The sequence below is a fragment of the Zootoca vivipara genome, chromosome 13, assembly GCF_965207765.1.
Source record: "Zootoca vivipara chromosome 13, rZooViv2.hap1.1, whole genome shotgun sequence".
Lineage (NCBI taxonomy): Eukaryota > Metazoa > Chordata > Lepidosauria > Squamata > Lacertidae > Zootoca > Zootoca vivipara.
The window spans coordinates 20,409,166-20,428,290 of NC_142596.1; the positions used below are offsets into that span (position 1 = coordinate 20,409,166).

The window sequence follows — 19,125 nt, forward strand, 5'->3', positions numbered from 1 at the left end:
GAGAGTCCCACTAGTGAGCTTGCCCTGTCTCATCTTTAAAAGCTTGACGGGAGGAGTGTGTCAGCTGTTGGGACATCTTAGTAGCTTCCATCTAGGTTATGTACCGTACCACCTGCTTTGCTCTTGTACCTCGGAAACTTGACTTCTGGACCCCATGTTTGCTGTTGAGCCTGCACCACCTGAATAGAGAACTCTTCCTTCCTTACAAGTAAGAGTAAGGAAGTTGTTGTTGTTTTGGGACAGGAACCTGACACAGGCAGTAAGCTGAGTCAGGCAGAGTGCATCCAAGACCTTGAGCAACTCCAAGGGGCCCCATGAAGGCAGGTGCTGAAGAAGTTGCCTCTGCAAGGAGCTGGAGTCAATTGGAACATTATTTAGGCCCAGGGGGGAAGCAGGCAGTATCTGGTTCAAGTAGTGAGCAGGCAAGATCAGGACCTTGGACAGCTCCAAAGGATCACTATTGGCTGAACCATTCTCCTCCTGAGATGTATTCTCTGCAGGGAGTAGAGTCAACCGAACCATCATTTAGCTTGACCAGCCCTCAAGTGTGGTAGGCTCTGCCTCCCTGAAGGTGCTGCCTGGGTGGTTAAGGAAATAAACTTATTTTGGGGCCTTCATTCTCTGCATCCAAGAATAGTGGCAAGGCTCTCTTCTGGTTGGAAGGTAAAGCCCTTGTTCAGGTGCTTGTGAATTCCCCCCACAAAGAAACCTGAATATAATCCAATCAATAGTCAGTAAACACTTCCCACAATTTCTCAAACGAGTCCTTTATCTTTTGTCCCATACGTGCCCTTAATTCTTAAGTTAATTTTTCTAAAAGAGCACATGGCCAAACTTTTTGGTACCGTTAATCAATATCTATATTCAGAAGCGTCTTCCAATTCTGAGTCTACAACTCCTCATGCAGCTAAATTACAAGAATATTAAATACTGAACTGAGCCTGACACAGATTCAAGCATTTCTCAACTTAACCTATTTGACCTACAAACTGCCCAATTGTGAGTTTGGGTAGCGCCATTAATTGTAATTGTACACATCCCCCAACTTTTCTGTGAATCCTTAGTCCATTGAGATTTGTAATGCCACACTGCTGAGGGGGTGGGAGAGCACTGGGCTCAGAGGATGACCACTCAGGGTGAGTCCAATACATTTTGCTGCCTGAAGCAAAGGAGAAGATGGCGTCCAGCTATGGGATGGTGCCCTCCATGGCTTCCAAGGGCAGCACGGTCTGAAATGGGCAACCAAAATGATCAAGGAGAGTGGCTGCCATATGAAGAAAGGTTGCAGCACTTGGGACTTTTTAGTTTAGAGAAAATGTGAGTAAGAATAAAGGCCACCAACTTGGATGACTTTAAAAGAGGATTGGACAAATTCATGGACGAAGCCACGGGAGGGGAGTGTGCTCTTGTGCTCAGGTGCTGCTTGAGGTTTCCCCATGGGCATCTGGGAAGCCACTTTGAGATCAGGATGCTGGACTGGATGAACCATTGATCTGATCAGCAGGCTCTTCTAATGTTCTTATTGGGCTATTACAGGAAAAGCAAGTAGCTACTGGTTGCACTGGGGAGATACACACACACACACACACACACACACACACACACACAGCCATCCCACTGTGTTCATGCAGGATCAAATGTGAGGGGCCACCACAGCTGCTTGGAGTCATGGACTCAGAGGGCCTCCAGGCCTCAAGCAACATCCTTTCCAGGTGCTCCTGCTTAGAACAAAGGACCTTTCACCAGCCTCTGGGAATGAATGAAGACGTCTCCTCCTTTGCTGGTTGCGAACTGGCTTTCCTGAATGGAAATATTTGGTTACAGTAAGAGCTGTTATTTCATAGGTAGCCCAACAGAATGGCCTGGAGGGATGGGAGTTGTAATTTGACTCAGGCAGTGTATCAGCCAGGGAGGGGGTGCTAACCAAAGTGGGACACCCACCCACCCACCCAAATAGCCTCCATAACCACTGAGTCAGTGTAGAATCACAAAATCTTACAAGTGCATGTCCAGACTGCCAGTATAGAAAAAAAAAGAAAAAGGTTTTGGGGAAGATAAAAACATGGATAAAACTTGTGTGCATTCTCCATAGTTACAGTGTGCAATGTGATAGAGCGTTCTCTCTCCAAGCAGAAAGTGTAGACAACACTAAGCGAGATGAACCCAATTCAGCTCTACAGGGTTTCAGGCAGGAAATGTTTCCCAGCCCTACCTGGAGATGCTGGAGAATGAACCTGGGACTATCTGCATTCGAAGCAGATGCTCTCTTGCTGTGCCTTCCCTTAAGGCACAGAAACACAGGAACTGCCTTACACTGAATCAGAAGGATATAATAATAATAATAATAATAATAATAATAATAATAATAATAATAATAATAATTTCAAACTGCTACAGAAATGTGGAGAATTGAAGTGAAGTGGTGGGGGGATGAGAAAATCAAGAGAACCAAAACTGACAGATCCTTCCATCCCTGGAAGCCTAAACTGGGCAATTTTCTCAGCCAAAGACCCAAGGCTGACCTGCATGCATTTATAGCGACACGGGTGGCGCTGTGGTCTAAACCACTGAATTTCTTGGGCTTGCTGATCAGAAGGATGGTGGTTCAAATCTGCACGATGGTGGTGAGCTCCCATTGCACTGTCCCAGCTCCTGCCAACCTAGCAGTTCAAAAGCATGCCAGTGCAAGTAGATAAAGAGGTACCGCTGTGGCGGGAAGGTAAACAGCGTTTCTGCGCACTCTGGCACTCATCACTGTTGCGTATTGAGTCAAAGGATTTTATATCTGTATTACTATTGTCTGTATTTGCATTAGGGTAAAGTAACTGCCTTTTGATTCCAGAAGGTACAGCTACTATTGGTTCATTTAAGCTGCTGTATTTGGATCCTCTGTCTTATTGGTTTCCTCCAAAAGGCAGCACTGTGATTGCCTGATATTGTTCCCTCCAAAATGTATCCCTTTCTAGCTAGTCCCCTGTCCCTATAAATGTAGCTTTCCTCTCCTCAGAGCTCAGTCTTGTTTGCTTTAATAAAGAAGTGTTACTAGAGAACTATCTCCAGCATATTATGTCAAGGGAGCTGAAATCACGAACCCCCACGTCACAACAATCACCACCCTCCATACGCCAGTCACTGTTTAGTCATGCTGGCCACATGACCCAGAGAGCTGTCTGTGGACAAACACTGGTTCCCTCAGCCTGAAGCGAGATGAGTGCTGCACCCCGTAATTGCCTTTGACTGTATTTAACTGTCCAGGGGTCCTTTACCTTTTTATACCAAAGCTGCGTCAGGAAGTATCAGTGGGTTGCCTAGGGAAGGAATATATTCCTGTATATTTCTCCATAAACAGATATTGCAGAAGCACGGGTGTGCTTTTGTGCAACGAGCACTCAATTGCATGGGACGTGGGCAGCAGAATTTCCCAACAGAATGTGCTCCAAACACTCATAGCCTACTAAGCCCTGTGAGATGATGCAGAACTATCCCCTCCCTCCGGAACAGAATACTGAGTTCCAGCAGCCTTCACTTTAGAAATTCATAGCTGGGACTGTATGGACCCGCTCTGCCAGCATCAAAATGATCAAAGCCCCAAAGATTGATTACCGATACGCGCAAGGCATTGTTACCCTATGTGCATTGTACGCTATGTAACCGGAGGTCGCAGCTTGTCCTTTGCTGAAGTTGAGCAGGATTGGTTGCCAATTTCCGAGGCCAAATCCATAATTCTTTTGCTCACACCTCCGAGGAGCCTGCGCTAATCCCCACCAGAGAAACTCTGGTGCCAAAGCGATGATAAAGTGTGTGTGTGTTTTCCTCCCTTCCCCATTCACAGAATTGGACTCCCCAGTCCCTCCCGCCCTCTCTCTTTAATTTCCCCTTTATCTCTTCCTTCCATCTTCAGCCTGTCAGAACTTTCACATACCTGCAGCTGACAGCTTGGAAACAGGCGACTTTGATGTTGTAAAGGATATTTTATCTTGAGTAATTCTCAGCAATTCACATGTTATCGTGCAGGATATCCAGAGAGGCTCCCGGGAGCGAACAGTGGCTTTGTTAGTTGAGATCTGAGCAATTTGCAAGCTTTTCTGCGGAACAAGGCCCAATAAAGGAACTCAAGAGATGTAATCTGTCAACTCCATTGAGAGTACTGGCCTTATGATTATTGATAGTTTCAGGCATTACCGGGTACAAAACAGGGAGGGGGAGGGGGGCAGCTACGGCTGGATGTCCAGGATGCCATGTGAGTTCAATAGTGTGGCGGGGGGACGGACGCTTCCTCCCTTCTTTATATCCTATGAGCCCATTTCGTAGCCAAGGTCAACAGACATCATGACTCTGGAGTCCAGCAATGACCAGGAAATCATTTCGGAGGCTACAGCGTCCCTAAGTAAGGAGCTAAGGCCAGAGCTCTGGGTCCCAGGTTCAATCCCTGACATCTCTAAGCAGGACTGGGTGAGATCCCATGCCTGAAACCCTGGAAAGCTGCTGCCAGTCAGTGCTGGCAAAACTGAGCTAGATGGATCAATAGCCTGAGACTCAGTCTAAGGTAGCTTCCTAAGTTCCTGTGATCTTATGGAGCTGGACCAGTTTCCTGGCTCTGAGCCTAGTAGTCAGGGCACCACTGAACCTTGAAACTAGTAAGTAGGAAACTGTTCAATCCATAGTTCCTACAGCTCCAGGGTGCATAGATTCAGAGCCAGAACCATTATGGGCACCTTCCACTGGGCCTGAGGAACTGAGTTCCTCCAACATTACCTTGTCAGTCAAACCTCACAGGGAGTGGTCCAGGAGGGAGGCCATGAAGCAAGGGAGAAGTGTTTGTTTTCAGGCCAGAGGACTGCAGGGACTAACCCTTTTAAGGGACTCTCTAAAAAGAGGTGGAGCTAGGAGAGGTGGGTTGGGATACAGAGGCTGAAAAGGCCTCAAATTCCCTTCCAGCACTTGCCAGAGCAAGTTGTTCACTGCAATGCATTATAAAAGGGGAAATTGCTTGCAAAATACTGGCCAAAAGTGCTCAAAAATATAAATTAAAACTGTTGTTAAAATCTTTAACTTGGACTTCAGTGTAGAAAGAATGGATTGTGACTTGAAATTAATCAACGGGTTTGGATGAAAGTATCCAAACAAGAAAGAAAGAAAGAAATGAAATTGCCTAAGATGAAATCTCAATTTTAAAATGTTTTTAAATTTTTAAAATGCTGCTAAATTTTATTTCAGAGCTAGAAATAACCTCCCCCAAGGACATGCCAGCCCAGAACTTGAATGTTTCTGGGTTGTCTCAGAACAAATTGCAAATTTGTCTTGAGTAAATGGACAGCTCAAAGCATCCCAAAGTCAGCCATGACTTCGTTTCAACATTTGCCCTGGTTTAAAAAAATCACTTCTAGACTTCCCCCAGGCTTCCCCAGATGTGCTCAAGATTTGTTACACTTATTATGTTTGCATAATTCAAGCAATACATGGAGACTGAAACAGCCTTGATCACGTTCTTTATAATGAATTCTGACTTGTTTCCCCAAATTTCCACGCCATGACTCAGTCTGAATGCAGTGATGCAATCCTAAAGGGAATCATTAGCTCTGGCGCTCCATAACTTTCGGTTGTTCTCCAGCCTTGGCCCAAGGGGTCGAGGGCTGTACGGCTGCCATTTCTAGATGCTCAGCCTCCATCGCCTCACATGCCACAGGTCTGCATGTGCAGAATTGTGACATCCACATTCTTTCAGGGGATACCTCACCAAATCTAATCAGTGCAGCTAAGCCTCTACACAGTGTAGTGGGGCAAGTCCAGGGAAGGCCCATCTGTTTCACATTAGTCCTGGTCTACAACAGGCAGCAGACAGAGGTGGCAGAGTTCTGAGCTGTTGGGTGGGTCATACCACCAGGCTGGAGGAAGGGGAAACCCCTTCTGAATAACCCATTGTGAGGAGAAAGCTAGCATAGGAATTAGTAGACTAGGACCTTCCAGCTCAAGTGCTCAAGAAAGAAGGAAAGAAGGTAGGAAGGCAGGAAGGCGGGAAGGAAGGAAGGAAGGAAAGAAAGAAAGAAAGCTAGCTCTCTGACTTCAATAAAGAATCAGAGTGAGCCATACAAGAATGCCCGTTGTGTTTTGGAGTGCAAGGTTTGCAGTGCTCGTCTTGCCTGATAGAAGGAACATGCTTTGGGCTTGCTATGGAGATAAGGCATCAGTGTGCACTCCCATGGCTAAAACATTCCAAGAATATGCTCAAACATTTTGTGTGTGTTTGTGTGTGCGCGCACATGTGCGCGTATTATATGTAGTTCAATACATTATTGGGGAGAGACTGAACTAATCAAAGGGATGTGTGTAAAAATAACTCATTTTCCATTAGAAAGCGGGAAATAGAAGACTGGAGAAGGAAAATGGTGGAATATATGGAAATTGCAAAACTAACATCGAGAATAAGACAGCAAGGCAGCGGGGTGTACATGAAAGAATGGGGGAAATTTATAGCATATATAGATAAGATAGTTGAAACAAACTAACACCTTAAATAAGAAATTACTCACAGAAGGAAACAAACCCACAACAACAAATTAGAAATCTTTATTGGACATACAGATAGAAAATACAAGTACAATGTATAGTAAAAAATAAAATAAAAATTAAATACGCATACACACACACACACACACACACACACACACACAAAGAGGATTAAACAAGAAAATATAAGTACAAAAGAAAGAGGATGAAGGTTTAAAAACGATATGAAGAATGTTGAAAATAGACTGAAATGATAAGGAATGTTATACCGCGCAACCAAACGCATGAATATAAAAATAGCAGAAGAAAGTAGTGTGGAAGTCGATCATCGGGAATTTTTGTAAAGATAATAAATGAAATGAGCCCAAATGTTTGATAATGGAATATGTGGTATGCGAAAATTAATAAAAATTAGAGCAGGGCTTGGAATGAACGAGTTCATTTTAATGACGTTGGCTTGGATCAGTTGGTCCCTTCCAACTCTACAGTTCTATGATTCTATGAGTCTATGTTCACTCAATAAGTTCAAAACTCTCTGAACTGCACCTGGAAGTAAAGGTAAAGGGACCCCTGACCATTAGGTGCAGTCGTGACCGACTCTGGGGTTGCAGCGCTCATCTCGCGTTATTGGCCGAGGGAGCCGGCGTACAGCTTCCAGGTCTTGTGGCCAGCATGACAAAGCCGCTTCTAGAGAACCAGAACAGCACACGGAAACGCTGTTTACTTTCTCACCGGAGCGGTACCTATTTATCTACTTGCACTTTTACGTGCTTTTGAACTGCTAGGTTGGCAGGAGCTGGGACCGAGCAATGGGAGCTCACCCTGTTGCGGGGATTCGAACCACCGGCCTTCTGATCAGCAAGCCCTAGGCTCTGTGGTTTAACCCACAGCACCACCCACGTCTACCTGTAAGTAGTTTCTTCCTCTATCATTTACACACACACACACACACACACACACACACACACACCTTTCCAGGATTGTATCCTTCTGTTCCTCCTTCTGCTGGGCAATATTTTCCCATTCTTCAGGTCTCAAGTTCGTTCATTTTCTCTTCCACATAAAAAGCCTAAAAGGGGTTTTCCAATTATTATTATTATTATCATCATCAAAAAAATGTCAACAATAGTCTTTCTCCAGTCCAACATACCAACTTTACATCCAATGTTGAGAAACAATAAGTAGTTCCTATAATTGCCAGGTGAATTGGGGTTCACCTTTGGACAATTTCTTGTTTGTCTACAACTTAATTGTCTTACACATGTGTTTTGTTTGTTTGACTCTTTAGACTCTTTGGAACTTTAAGCTTAAACAATGTAATTGTTGGGGGAAATTAAATAATTCACATTCAACTGTGTTTGTGTGTTGATGTTTTCTTTGTCTTCCTAAGTTTATTTTATACATCAGAATAGGAGCTTGTAACATTCTGAATGCTTATTTGTTAATTTATTTAGCAGAGGATCATTTGGATGAATCTGAGGGCAACTGAGTGTGAACCAAATGGGTTTATTTTATAAAGGGCTGAATGTGAAGTGGAATTAGCTACTTTTTTGGATATGAACTAGGTCCTTTTAAAAATGAATTATCAAAGCTCTTTATTAGAGCAATTGTGTTAGGTCTCTGATAGTCAAAGACTACCATCCAAGGGGAGATGGTAAACATCCAAGGGGTGTTTATCCATGTGCCCACCTGCTGAAAGACTCAACTAACAAATCAATATGGGATTGATTTACAACACAATGCAAAACAATGGTTTCTTTAACAAACCACAAGTTTACCATGAGTGGTCCCACAGATCATCAAAGAAGCCATGGCTTCTTTCTCCCAATTTTGCTTCCCACCCACCCTCTTCCAGCTGCTGTTGCCTCATGCTTTTGTAGTTTGTTGTGCTTCTGGGCTGGGGTGATAAAGGAAACCATGGTTAAGGATGGTTGCTAGGTGTTGGGGAAAAGCAAATATATTTATTTTCTCCTGAACTTCTAGCTAATGCATGTGTAACTTTAAACCATATGAAGGCACCGTGTGTGTAGCAATCTGGTCAGCACTTGCTTGTAAGCCTCTGTGCCTAACTCCAGCCCTAAAAGCTGAGCCATTTTGTTTGCGATTCTCTCCAGACAATATGTCTATTATTTTCTCTCTCTCATCTCCACTAATCCTGTAAATATTACCTGCATGAATAAAGCATTTGCACTACAGAAACTAAGTGATTATGCCAATCTAATTCACCCAAGCTGCAAACTCTGCTAACACTGTGTTAATGTATAATGCAAGTCAAAGTTTTTTTAAAAAAACAAACAAACAAACACGTGTTTGTAAGCCAACAACAAACCATGGCCTCAGTTCATGATTTCATAGAATCATAGTTGGCAGTAAACATAGTTAAGCTGTCAGGTAGGGTTCACACATAACACTAAGCCATAGTTTTTAATAAATAACTTAGGAGCCATGCTTTAGGGTTATGTGTGAACCAGGCCATTGTAATAATTGCAATTGATTCAGAAAATAACCAAAACATCTAACAATAGTAACTGTTTTTTCCTGCTTATTGTAAACTGTCTTCATCCTAAAATAATTGCAGAGAATGCCTGCAAGGAATTGTTTCCACGAGGGAGCAAAAAACCCCTCTCCATCTGTAGACCAAAGTGGTGCAGTCTGTTCAGTTACCCAATTCTGCTACCCGGGCAGACCAGGCCATAGCGTGACATCATTGCATAGCTGAACTGGTGGGTGTGCTCACTCAACCCATTTCCTCCACTGCTGCAGAGCAACGTCGACTCCTGTCTCAATGGCAAAGTTAGGGGAGCTGTCCAGCAAGCTTAGAAGTCAATCTGTGGCAAAGTTGCCAAAGCAGGAGGGGAGCTGTCCAACCGAGAAACCACACCATGCTGAGTAGGTTAGGCATTGATTGCACCAGCACTAGCTCAGCTGCAACTGAGCACTTATAAAGTTGGCTCCGCCCTTTTCTAGATGAACATTGTCTCATGGTTCATCCTCCAAAAAAGGACTCGGCAAATGATGTCCAGTGTGCACTGCACTGTTTAGCCAGGTTTTTAGTCCAGACTCAGAGCCATCTCTTCACCTGGGGGCATGGAGGGCCTGGAACTGGGGCGGTGGTAACACCAGGTCTTCCATTTTTGCAGAATCCCCCACCCCAAATAAGTGGAATGTCTTCTCTGGTAGTTGTATTGTAGGGTGAGAGGCTTGATACCCCTCAAGCCCTGCCAGAGAGGAGGGTGTTTGCTTTCTCATCCTTCTCTTAGGTGGCGTAGAAATTAAATAGCAGACATTTTCTGCTGTAAGCTTCTCATTTTCATCTGCTATTCTATATGCAAGAGATATTATTATTATTATTATTATTATTATTATTATTATTATTATTATTAAGTATCCTGCAAATTGCCTCATGCAGTCTACAGCGGTATAACTGAGATAGGCTAACATTTCCTGCTGTTAGTGAGTTCTGGGTCCAAGTAACTGAGTGATGTAAGAGGATGTGTAAACCTGGTAGTACAGCATTTGCTTTGAATCCAGAAAATCCCAGGTTCAAGCCTTGGTGCCTTCAGGTAAGGCAGAGAAAGAACCCTTTCTGAAACCCTGGAGAGTTGTTCTCAGTCAGTGAGTAAACCGTACCAAACTAGATGGACAAATGGTGTAAAGCAGGCATCACCAAACTTTGGTCCTCCAAATGTTTTGGACTACAATTCCCATCATCCCTGACCACTAGTCCTGTTAGCTAAGGATCATGGGAGTTGTAGGCCAAAACATCTGGAGGGCCGCAGTTTGGGGATGCCTGGTGTAAAGTATAAGGCATTGGAACAATAAAAAGTCACCTTATACTCAGTCGTACCAATGGTCCATCTACTGTAGGTCTGTTTTGTCCACATCAACTTCAACTCCCTTCAGTCCCAACCAGCATGGCCAGTGGTCATGGATTATGGGAGTTGTAGTCCAGCAAAATCTGAAGGGCACTACACTGACTGGCAACAGATGTCAGGGACTGAACCTGCGACCTTCTACCACTGAGCTACAGCAGTTTCCTATGTTCCTCATTGAAAATGGACGAGTCCTCTTCTTCCATATCATACTGTCATAATTTCTATTGAAATGAAACAAAAGCTCATTCTCTCTGTCCCTCTCTCATTTGTTTGCTTATTTAGTTCATTCTTAACAATTGCACTGCCCCACTGGGGGCCTTTTAACGTAAAATTTATCTTCCTTGGAATAACTACCAGACGTTTTCGGCATTTGCAATTCATCTCCACCTCTCCGCCGATGCTCTAATCTCATTTCTGTTGAATGTATTGTTTTTCCTTCCATTATTTATAAAATGAGGTCATTTATAATGAGTATTGGAGCTTGACGGAGCTACGCACACACACACCCCTTGTGGGGTTTAGAAGGGGGAAGGAATCTCTGTGCTCTGGACAGATGCCAAATTTAACATCTCAAGTTACTTCCTTTAATAACTGAAAGCTTATATGTAACAATTCGCTTGAGCCCATTTCCAGTGTTTGGGAGTTACAAGATGAGACGTTAAAGTGAAAGTTTGAACAACATGGGTTTTAAGACAAATTCTATGCTTTTCTACTAGATGATATATTTTTTCAGAAAGGAACTCACACCTGCTACCAGCTGCTGTTATTTTTGAGAAGGACTGAATTAACTATTAAGCAAAATGTTAGGATTGAGTCAAAAATATATGCTGTTTTTCATAAACACATTTGGAAGTGGCAAAAGTGCCCTATCCCTGACAATTTGTTAGCCATTGTTTTAAAAGTATGTAAGTGTGTGTGTGTGTGTGTGTGTGTGTGTGTGTGTGTGTGTGTGTAGGATAACATGACATATCAGCATATCAGTATCAGTAGCACACACAAATATAATGGACTAAATCAGTGATGGCTGGTGCCCATTGGAACTGCAAGGGCAGAAAAGAGGAAGCTCAACCCTAGGTGGAGCCAAGTGAATGACAGGAAGAGCCACAAACAACGACAGGTGGAGGCAACCAATTCTAGTTTTGTCCCCTTCCTCTTCCCTGTTCTGAGAAATACTGAGACTAGGGAGGAGGAAGCGCCTCTTCACTACCGCTGCAGCGCTCAGGGCGCTCGTCCCCAGTCGCCCACGCAGATCCCGGGCTTCACCTGCAGCCGCAGCTGCCTCTCACCAGGCTCTTCGCGCTGCGCTGCACTCCCCGAAGCGGCTCCCACCCCCGCAAAACACAGTGAGGCGGCCGCAGGGAAAGTGCCGAGAGCGCCCAGGAGCGCGGCTGCAGCAACGGTAATCCCAGGGGCTGCGGAGGTGGCTGTGGGCACGCGCCAAGCCCCAAAGCACGGCGGCGGCGCTGGAGACGGCCACTGCGAGTGGCATGAAAAGAAGAAGATAGCCAGCAAGCGCGCTGTTGCCTCTTGCCGGCTCTTCCGAAGGCGCTTAAATGCCTTCCTTTCCTTGCCAGACCTGCTCCCCCCCCCGGCTTATTTTCGGGAGATGTCTTATATTTCTTCTACTAATGAAAAGCCTGACATGGCTTATTTTTGAGGACCGTCTTATTTTAGGAGAAACACGGTACCTACTTGCCTGCCTATCTAATCACAAACCGATGTGGAAAAATTGAGAACTGAATTTAAGTTTGGAAAAATGAGAAATGCAAAGAAACTGATATGGACAGATCCATCTATCCTAACTTGGTACTTTATAATGGCATTGCGAAAATGTGATAGTGGCAGCAGTGGCTTTGGTGCTGAGTCCTGTGCTAAACACTCTGTTCCCTTGTGTAGCCCAGATGCTGATTTGCGCCACTTTGTAGGCCCAGCATAAACTTGGACAGTTGCCGACGGCATTGTAGCCTTTCCTGTCTCATATGAAAACTCAAGACACAATGATCTGGAACAGCAAGATAGTACAGATAATTGGTTTAGATATGTGCCTCTCCCCTCAATTAAAATAAGATGAAAGGGTGTTTTGCTTCGCTAGTTTTTAATATGAGCAATATTAGCCGCATCTGAAACCCATTTTGCAGGGTAACTCTCTCTCTCTCTCTTTCTCTCTCTCTCTCTCTCTCTCTGTGTGTGTGTGTGTGTGCAGGCTTGTGTGTTCCTTGCACTCTGAATTCTTCCCACTTAATTGCTTTGTGATACCCTGTAATTTAGGGTGCCATACAAAATAAAGGAGGCTCATTAAAGGAGGACGCTAACCATGTCAGGGAAAAAAAAGAATTGTCCCATCATCGGTGTGATGACATTTTAGCTGGTTAGGTTAAAAAACAAACAACAACAGAAAGCTTCAGCTGACATTCAGGACAAACAGACTATACAGGTACTCTTGTTTTGGAAAAAGCACTCTAATTTCATCGAGTTATAGCACCAGGAGAGATGGGGAACAGGGCAACTCCATCAGTTCTGCTGAGAGGCCAGCTCCATTGGGCTCTCCCTCTCTGTGAACTGTTCCCATCACAACTGCAACCACTACCTGGGTTTGTGTGTTTTCTTCTTCCTGCCTCCTCCTGTTTTCCTTTTGTGTCATGCCATTTAGATGGCAAAACCTGCAGACAGGTTGTCTTGTTTTTATTGCTGCTGTGTAAGCTGCTCTGGGAGCCTTTTAGCTCAAGGTGCTTTCAACAAACACATTAAATCAATACATAGTTCAGTATTTTCGGTGTCAGGATTGTGTCCCATGTCATGTTGCTCAAAGGTTTGTAAGGCTGTTCCTGCTCCAAATTCAGAGCACTGAGCTCTGAATATGCAAAGATGCAAAGACAGGGTGCCCTACTGTCAAGCCAGCTTCCTATATCTTATTTATTTGCATTCATATTTCACCTTTTCCTCTGAAAAACTCAATGTGGCGTACATGGTCCCCCCCCCACTGCCCCGTTTAATCCCCACAACAACCTTTTGAGGTAGGTTCAGCTGAGAAGCAAGGGCAGCCTCAAGGTCACCCAGGAAGCTTCCTGGCTTGAGTGGGGTTTGAACCCTGGTCTCCCAGGTCCTAATCCAACACTCTAACCACAACACCATGCCAGCTCTCTGCTAAGCCACACCAGTGTTATGGGGGATGTGAAAGGATTTGCAAGAGGAGGGTTCGTGAATATTGTGAAGCTGAAAGCAAGCTCCGTTCCTCGGGTCTTTGTAATTTGCGGCTATTAGCATCTGGCCAGTTTTCAATAAAAAGCAAGAGAAATCATGTGAAGCTATAAACGTCCTCGTGGACGTAACGGGTGGGCCTCTCATTACTTTGCCAAATTAAATATTTCCCTCTGTTGTTATGCGGATAAGAATAATATGAAATCTATGAAACTCCCTTGAAATCAGATGAGTTTTTCTCTCGGGGAAATGTGTACATGATGGCCAGCAAAATGGAGTTAGACAAAATTCCTTCCCAGAAACACGGTTTCTCTTCCCTTCTTACATCAACAAAGACCAGTATGGGATTTATCCTGCATCATCTCATTTATCCTTTTGGAAAGGTACACTTACTTGACTTATGGAAGCAATTGTGTTACAATCTGCTTTATAGGGTTTTTAAAAAAATCTTTTTATTAGTTTTAAAAGCGACAATTTGCAAGTCTTTGGGAACAATGGCTTTATTCATATTTGTTCCATGCTCTCTTCTCCACATTTGTTTTTGCTGCTGGCTTTGTTATGTTGCATTATATGTGCCCCAACATACTAAAAGTATATAGGCCCCATTGGAGAATATGTATTTTCTAAGGAAGGCATGGCACAAAAGGTGAAAGGGATGAGGAGGATAGAGGCATAGCTGCCAAGTCTCCCGTTTCCCCCGGGAAAACCCCTTTTTTACTTACCTTTTCCCGGTGGTCCCCCGTATCACTTCGTCTCCCGTTTTTCTCCGTTATTTTCTGCTGCCGGCGGCCATTTTTTTCTTTCCGATTTGCCCTTCTATGGGCACCAAAAATGGCCGCCGCCAGCTTCAAAAGTCGCATCTACGCATGTCCGGAAGTGCATAGACGTGACTTCCGGTGTTGGCGGCGGCCATTTTGGTGCGGAGCAACACCGGAAGTTGCGTTGGCGCACTTCCTGACATGCGTACAAGCGACTTTCGAAGCCGGCGGTGGCCATTTTGGGTGCCCATGGAAGGGCAAAGCGATACCGAAAGTTACATCGACGCAACTTCCGGTGTCAAATGGCTGCCGGTCCCGGATTCTGCAGTCCGGAACTTGGAAGGTATGGGTAGAGGAAAGCAATCAAACTTAGGCACCAGTTCTTAGTTTTGTATAGTTGTCTCCATTGCTAATTCTACTCAGGATAGACCCGCTGGAATTAATGGCCATGGCTAACTTAGGTCTGCTTTAAGTAAAACTTAACTGGAAACAATGCTGGAGTGGAAAGAGTTCAGGGACAGGAAGAACCAAAGGCTCAGTGCCAAAAGCAGAGATGGGATCATGGGAGTTGTAGGCCAAAACATCTGGAGGGCCGCAGTTTGAGGATGCCTGGTCTAGGTCTTCTGCCTTCAGCAGCAGCCTGACACAGAATAAAAATCATTAGGTGAAGTTTATCCAACCATTCTCCAATCTATCTTTTAGTGTGGTAGCTCTCACACTTTGGAACTCCCTGCCTATTGACATCAGACTGGCGCCTTCACTGTGCTCTTTCAGGCGCCTGCTAAAAACATTTTTGTCTAGACAAGCCTATCCAGACATGTAGAATGTCAACATTTGTTTTAACCTGGCTTTTTAGCTTATCATTGTTTTTAATTATTTTACGGATAAATTAATTTTTTTTATTCTATTTGTAAACCACTTTGAGGTTTGTTGTTTTATTTTGCTTTTTTACAATCAAGCAGTATATAAATTTTCTGAAATAAATAAAATTAAATAAATAAATTTTATTGTATACCAGAAAAAAAACCCTGCTTCATCTGCTATATTTTTGCACACAAGAGTGGTGTTACAGCTGCAGTTTGTTTGTTTGTTTTCCAGTGGCAACATACCTGTGGACTGACCAAGACTAAAATGCACATCATCACAACTTTAGTAAATGGTCTCGGCCCAGTAAACCTGAAGGAGAGTTTCTACCCTCATCGTTCAGCCCAGACACTGAGGTCCAGCTCCGAGGGCCTTCTGGCAGTTCCCTGCCTGCGAGAAGTGAGGTTACAGGAAACCAAGCAGAGGGTCTTCTCAGTGGCGGCGCCCGCCATGTGGAACACCCTCCCGACCATACCTGCCAAGTCTCCCGCTGAAAAATACAGGATCAGCAGCGGCGTGGCACCGGAAGTTGCATAGAAACAACTTCCGGTGCCGCTCTGCCCATGTGTGGGCACCGGAAATCGGGCAGAGCGGCACCGAAAGTCATTTCTACGCATGCCTGGTAGGCAACTTGGTAATGGCCGCATGGTGGCAGCCGTCACCAAGATGGCCGCCACCATGCGGCCACCACCAAGATGGCCACCGGGCATGCGTAGAAGCGACTTCCGGTGCCGCTCTGCCCGATTTTCGGTGCCCACACATGGGCAGAGCGGCACCCAAAAGGGAGGCTCCCTGGCAGGTAGGAAATCTGGGGGGGTTTCCGGGATTTTTCTCCATACGGGAGAACAGCAGGAAACGGATTAAAATCCGGGGGTTTCCCGCGAAAAAGGGGATACTTGGCAGCTAAGCCTCCCGACAGATGTCAAAGAAACAAACAACTATCTGACTTTTATAAGACATCTGAAGGCAGCCCTGTTTAGGGAAGTTTTTAATGTTTGGTGTTTTATCGTGTTTTTAATATTCTGTTGGTAGCCGCCCAGATAATAATAATAAATTAGTAGTGGTAGTAGTAGTAGTAGTAGTAGTAAGCAGTGCTGTCTGGACAACAGATGCAGCCCTTTGATGAGATTCTGTACCTATCCAATGAGTTAATCTTTCTATTTATTCTGTAACCTTCCTATTTATTCTTTGATCGTAGACCCTTATGTTGCCAGAATGGCACAACCCATGCACGTGAGTGAGCATTCTCAGTGATGGTGGGATGTTGATTGACTGTTGTGGGAAGGGAAATGGAAAAGTAGGAGGGGGAGAATGGAACGGAGTACCTTAGAAAAGGGCATGGCTGGCTGGCTGGCTGAAGCTCTGAACAAGAGCACACCATGCTGCAACCTTTTGTTGCAGCTCCCACGTATTTTACAAATGCGTTAAAAGAAAGCAAACAAAAAGCAGAAAACTCTCCTCCCCTCATGAGGAAAAGGGTAGGAAATGTAGTGAAAGGAAGAAAGGAAAAAAATTAGGGAGGAATATGCTGAAGTGCTATGTGCATTGACACAGATGGAACCTTGCACAGCTGTTGATCTGAAGGTCACTCGAAAGAGCTGTTCCTCGGGGTCAGGTGAAATACCCAGTAAAACCACAGGGAGATGGAAAAGCTTTAGCTAAAAAGAGTCTGTGGTGTGTCATTTTGACACTACGGAGAATTTATTATTATGGAAGCGTGAAGGACCAAACATGCAAACACACTTTCCAGGATGACAGATTTATCACTTTTTAATACCAAAGGAAAAAGCAAACAAATGCTAGATAACTCGGTGATGACAAAGCCAATCAGTAACTTCAACACTTAGTCATAGCGTACCACAGGCCTACTGAAGCAGCATAAATATATTTAAAACTCTCAAAAGGAGCCCCTAATCCAGACTTCGCCACCCTGGGGCCCTCCAGATGTTCTGGACTCCAATTCCCATCAGCCCCCAGGGCCCATTGGTTAGAAAGCTGCATTGCAAAATTTGGAGGCACGAGAACTTTGATTTCATTTCAGTTCACAAATGGTATCAGAAAATGCAGGTTAGGTAAGGTAAAGGGCAAAGGACCCCTGGATGGTTATGTCCAGTCAAAGGTGACTATGGGGTTGCGGTGCTCATCTTGCTTTCAGGTCAAGAGAGCTAGCGTTTGTTCACAGACAGCTTTCTGGATCATGTGGCCAACATGACTAATCTGTTTCTGGCGCAACGGAAACCAGAGCACACGGAAACACCGCCGCAATGGTACCTATTTATCTACTTGCACTGGCGTGCTTTTGAACTGCTAAGTTGTCAGGAGCTGGGACAGAGCAACAGGAGCTCACTCCGTTGCAGGGATTCGAACCACCGACCTTCCGATCGGCAAGCCCAAGAGGCTCGGTGGTTTAGACTACAGCGCCACCCACGTTTTCAGGTAGCTTCCAGGTGTGCCAACTCTAGGGGGTGGAGGTGTCATTAGCCCCCTCCTTAGTAGGGGGCTCAGGACCCCGAAAATAGAAGAGGTAGAGGAGGCCGAACTGCCGAGCCGAGCACATTGTAGCATCAAAAGCAGGCTCACCCTGAGTGCAAGGGAGGAGGAGCTGTAGCCAATCAAGCTGTGCTGCGCTGGGCAAGGCCTCCTCCTGGTGGTGCACACATGACACAATGCTGGCCCCACCAATCTTCAGCCCAAGGCGGCATCTCTGGTAGGTTCACCTTTAAACACAAACTGAATTGAATCCCCACCATCCCTAGAAGATCCCTCTGGCTGCCATCTTACTAGGCTTCCCAGCTCGTTCCTTCTGGCAAACAACCCAGCTGCTTTCACAGAACGGATCCGCTCATTATGACTTTGCTCTTTTCCCTAGTCTATCCAGCTTGGGCCCAGCCCTAGAGAGCAGGAGTGGAGAGCCTGTTTCAATCAGAGGGCCACAATTCCATTCACGGCAACCTTCCAGGGGCCACATGACAGCAGTGGGTGAGACCAGAGGCAAAAATGGAGGGAGCAACGAAAGCAATTTTTACCTGTGTACAGGTATCTTGGCACACATTCCTCTCTAGCCTCCATTCAGGCAACTAAGATGCAGTAGAGTTCCATGACACATTTCAGCCAGGCAAAAACACACAAGGAAGGCATGAACTGGTTGGGAGTATGTCCTGGGGAGAGGGATGGCTTTTGGTGAGAGTCCCAGGGGCCAGACAGAAAGTGGACTGCACTCTCCCCAAACCTGAGGCTTCTTATCGCCGCTGCAGAAAACACTAAGACTCACATCTGAGACCTGAGTAACTTTCCTGACGCAAACATCTGTTAGAGAGAAAGCTATAGTGAAAGGAACAAAGACCTTATGCCAGAAGAATTTAAATTAAACACACCAAGAGGTTACAAGGAACGAAAATAATAATAATAAGCGGTCCAGTTTGCTAACCTTTGGTTTTACGCAGGCATTCCCATTAATCTAAACAATGGGTAGAATTTCCTTTACATTGATGAAGAAAAACGATGTTGTGTTGGAATGCCCTGGCTGACGCCCAATTAAAAAGGAAACAATCAGGATTTTTTTTTAACCATCATGAGGCCTTGGCAAGGTATTGCACCCAGTATTGTTTTACTTTCGTCAGCACAGAGCTGCAGTCAACTGGGACACCCAGCGCTGATGTTATGAGTCCCTGGAGAATGCCAGGCCTGAGGTGGGATGGAGCATTGCAGTAGAGCCTTAAAGAAGGGGTTAGTCCAAGATGGGGAAACCGAGGCTTTTTGGATGCTGTTGGGTTCCAGCTGCCACCAGGCACAACTTGCAAGCTTTAACTCACCAGGAGCCAGCTGCAAATTATTGCGTAGAGTAGACTCTTGGGGGAGGTTGCCTTCCTTTGCCCCTTGCTCTCCTCTCCCTATGGTATTAACCTCCAATACCCAGTGGTGGG

The 19,125-nt window shown here is 45.0% G+C and overlaps 1 long non-coding RNA gene across 3 annotated transcripts in view; it reads right to left on the reverse strand.

The window, feature by feature from the left end:
* The window catches only part of LOC148683647 (uncharacterized), a 37,805-nt gene extending 19,301 nt beyond the window's left edge, over nucleotides 1-18,504 (reverse strand). Inside the window, exons 1-3 of one of the 3 annotated variants that reach the window (XR_015946766.1) lie at nucleotides 18,229-18,504; nucleotides 7,478-7,576; nucleotides 249-1,800 (exon numbers count right to left, since the gene is read on the reverse strand). This is a non-coding gene — a long non-coding RNA (uncharacterized LOC148683647). Of the gene's footprint in view, nucleotides 1-248; nucleotides 1,801-3,883; nucleotides 4,086-7,477; nucleotides 7,577-18,228 lie in introns of those variants that run through there. The other 2 variants (XR_015946764.1, XR_015946765.1) reach the window with 2 other exon arrangements.
* Between the last annotated feature and the right edge of the window lie 621 nt (nucleotides 18,505-19,125).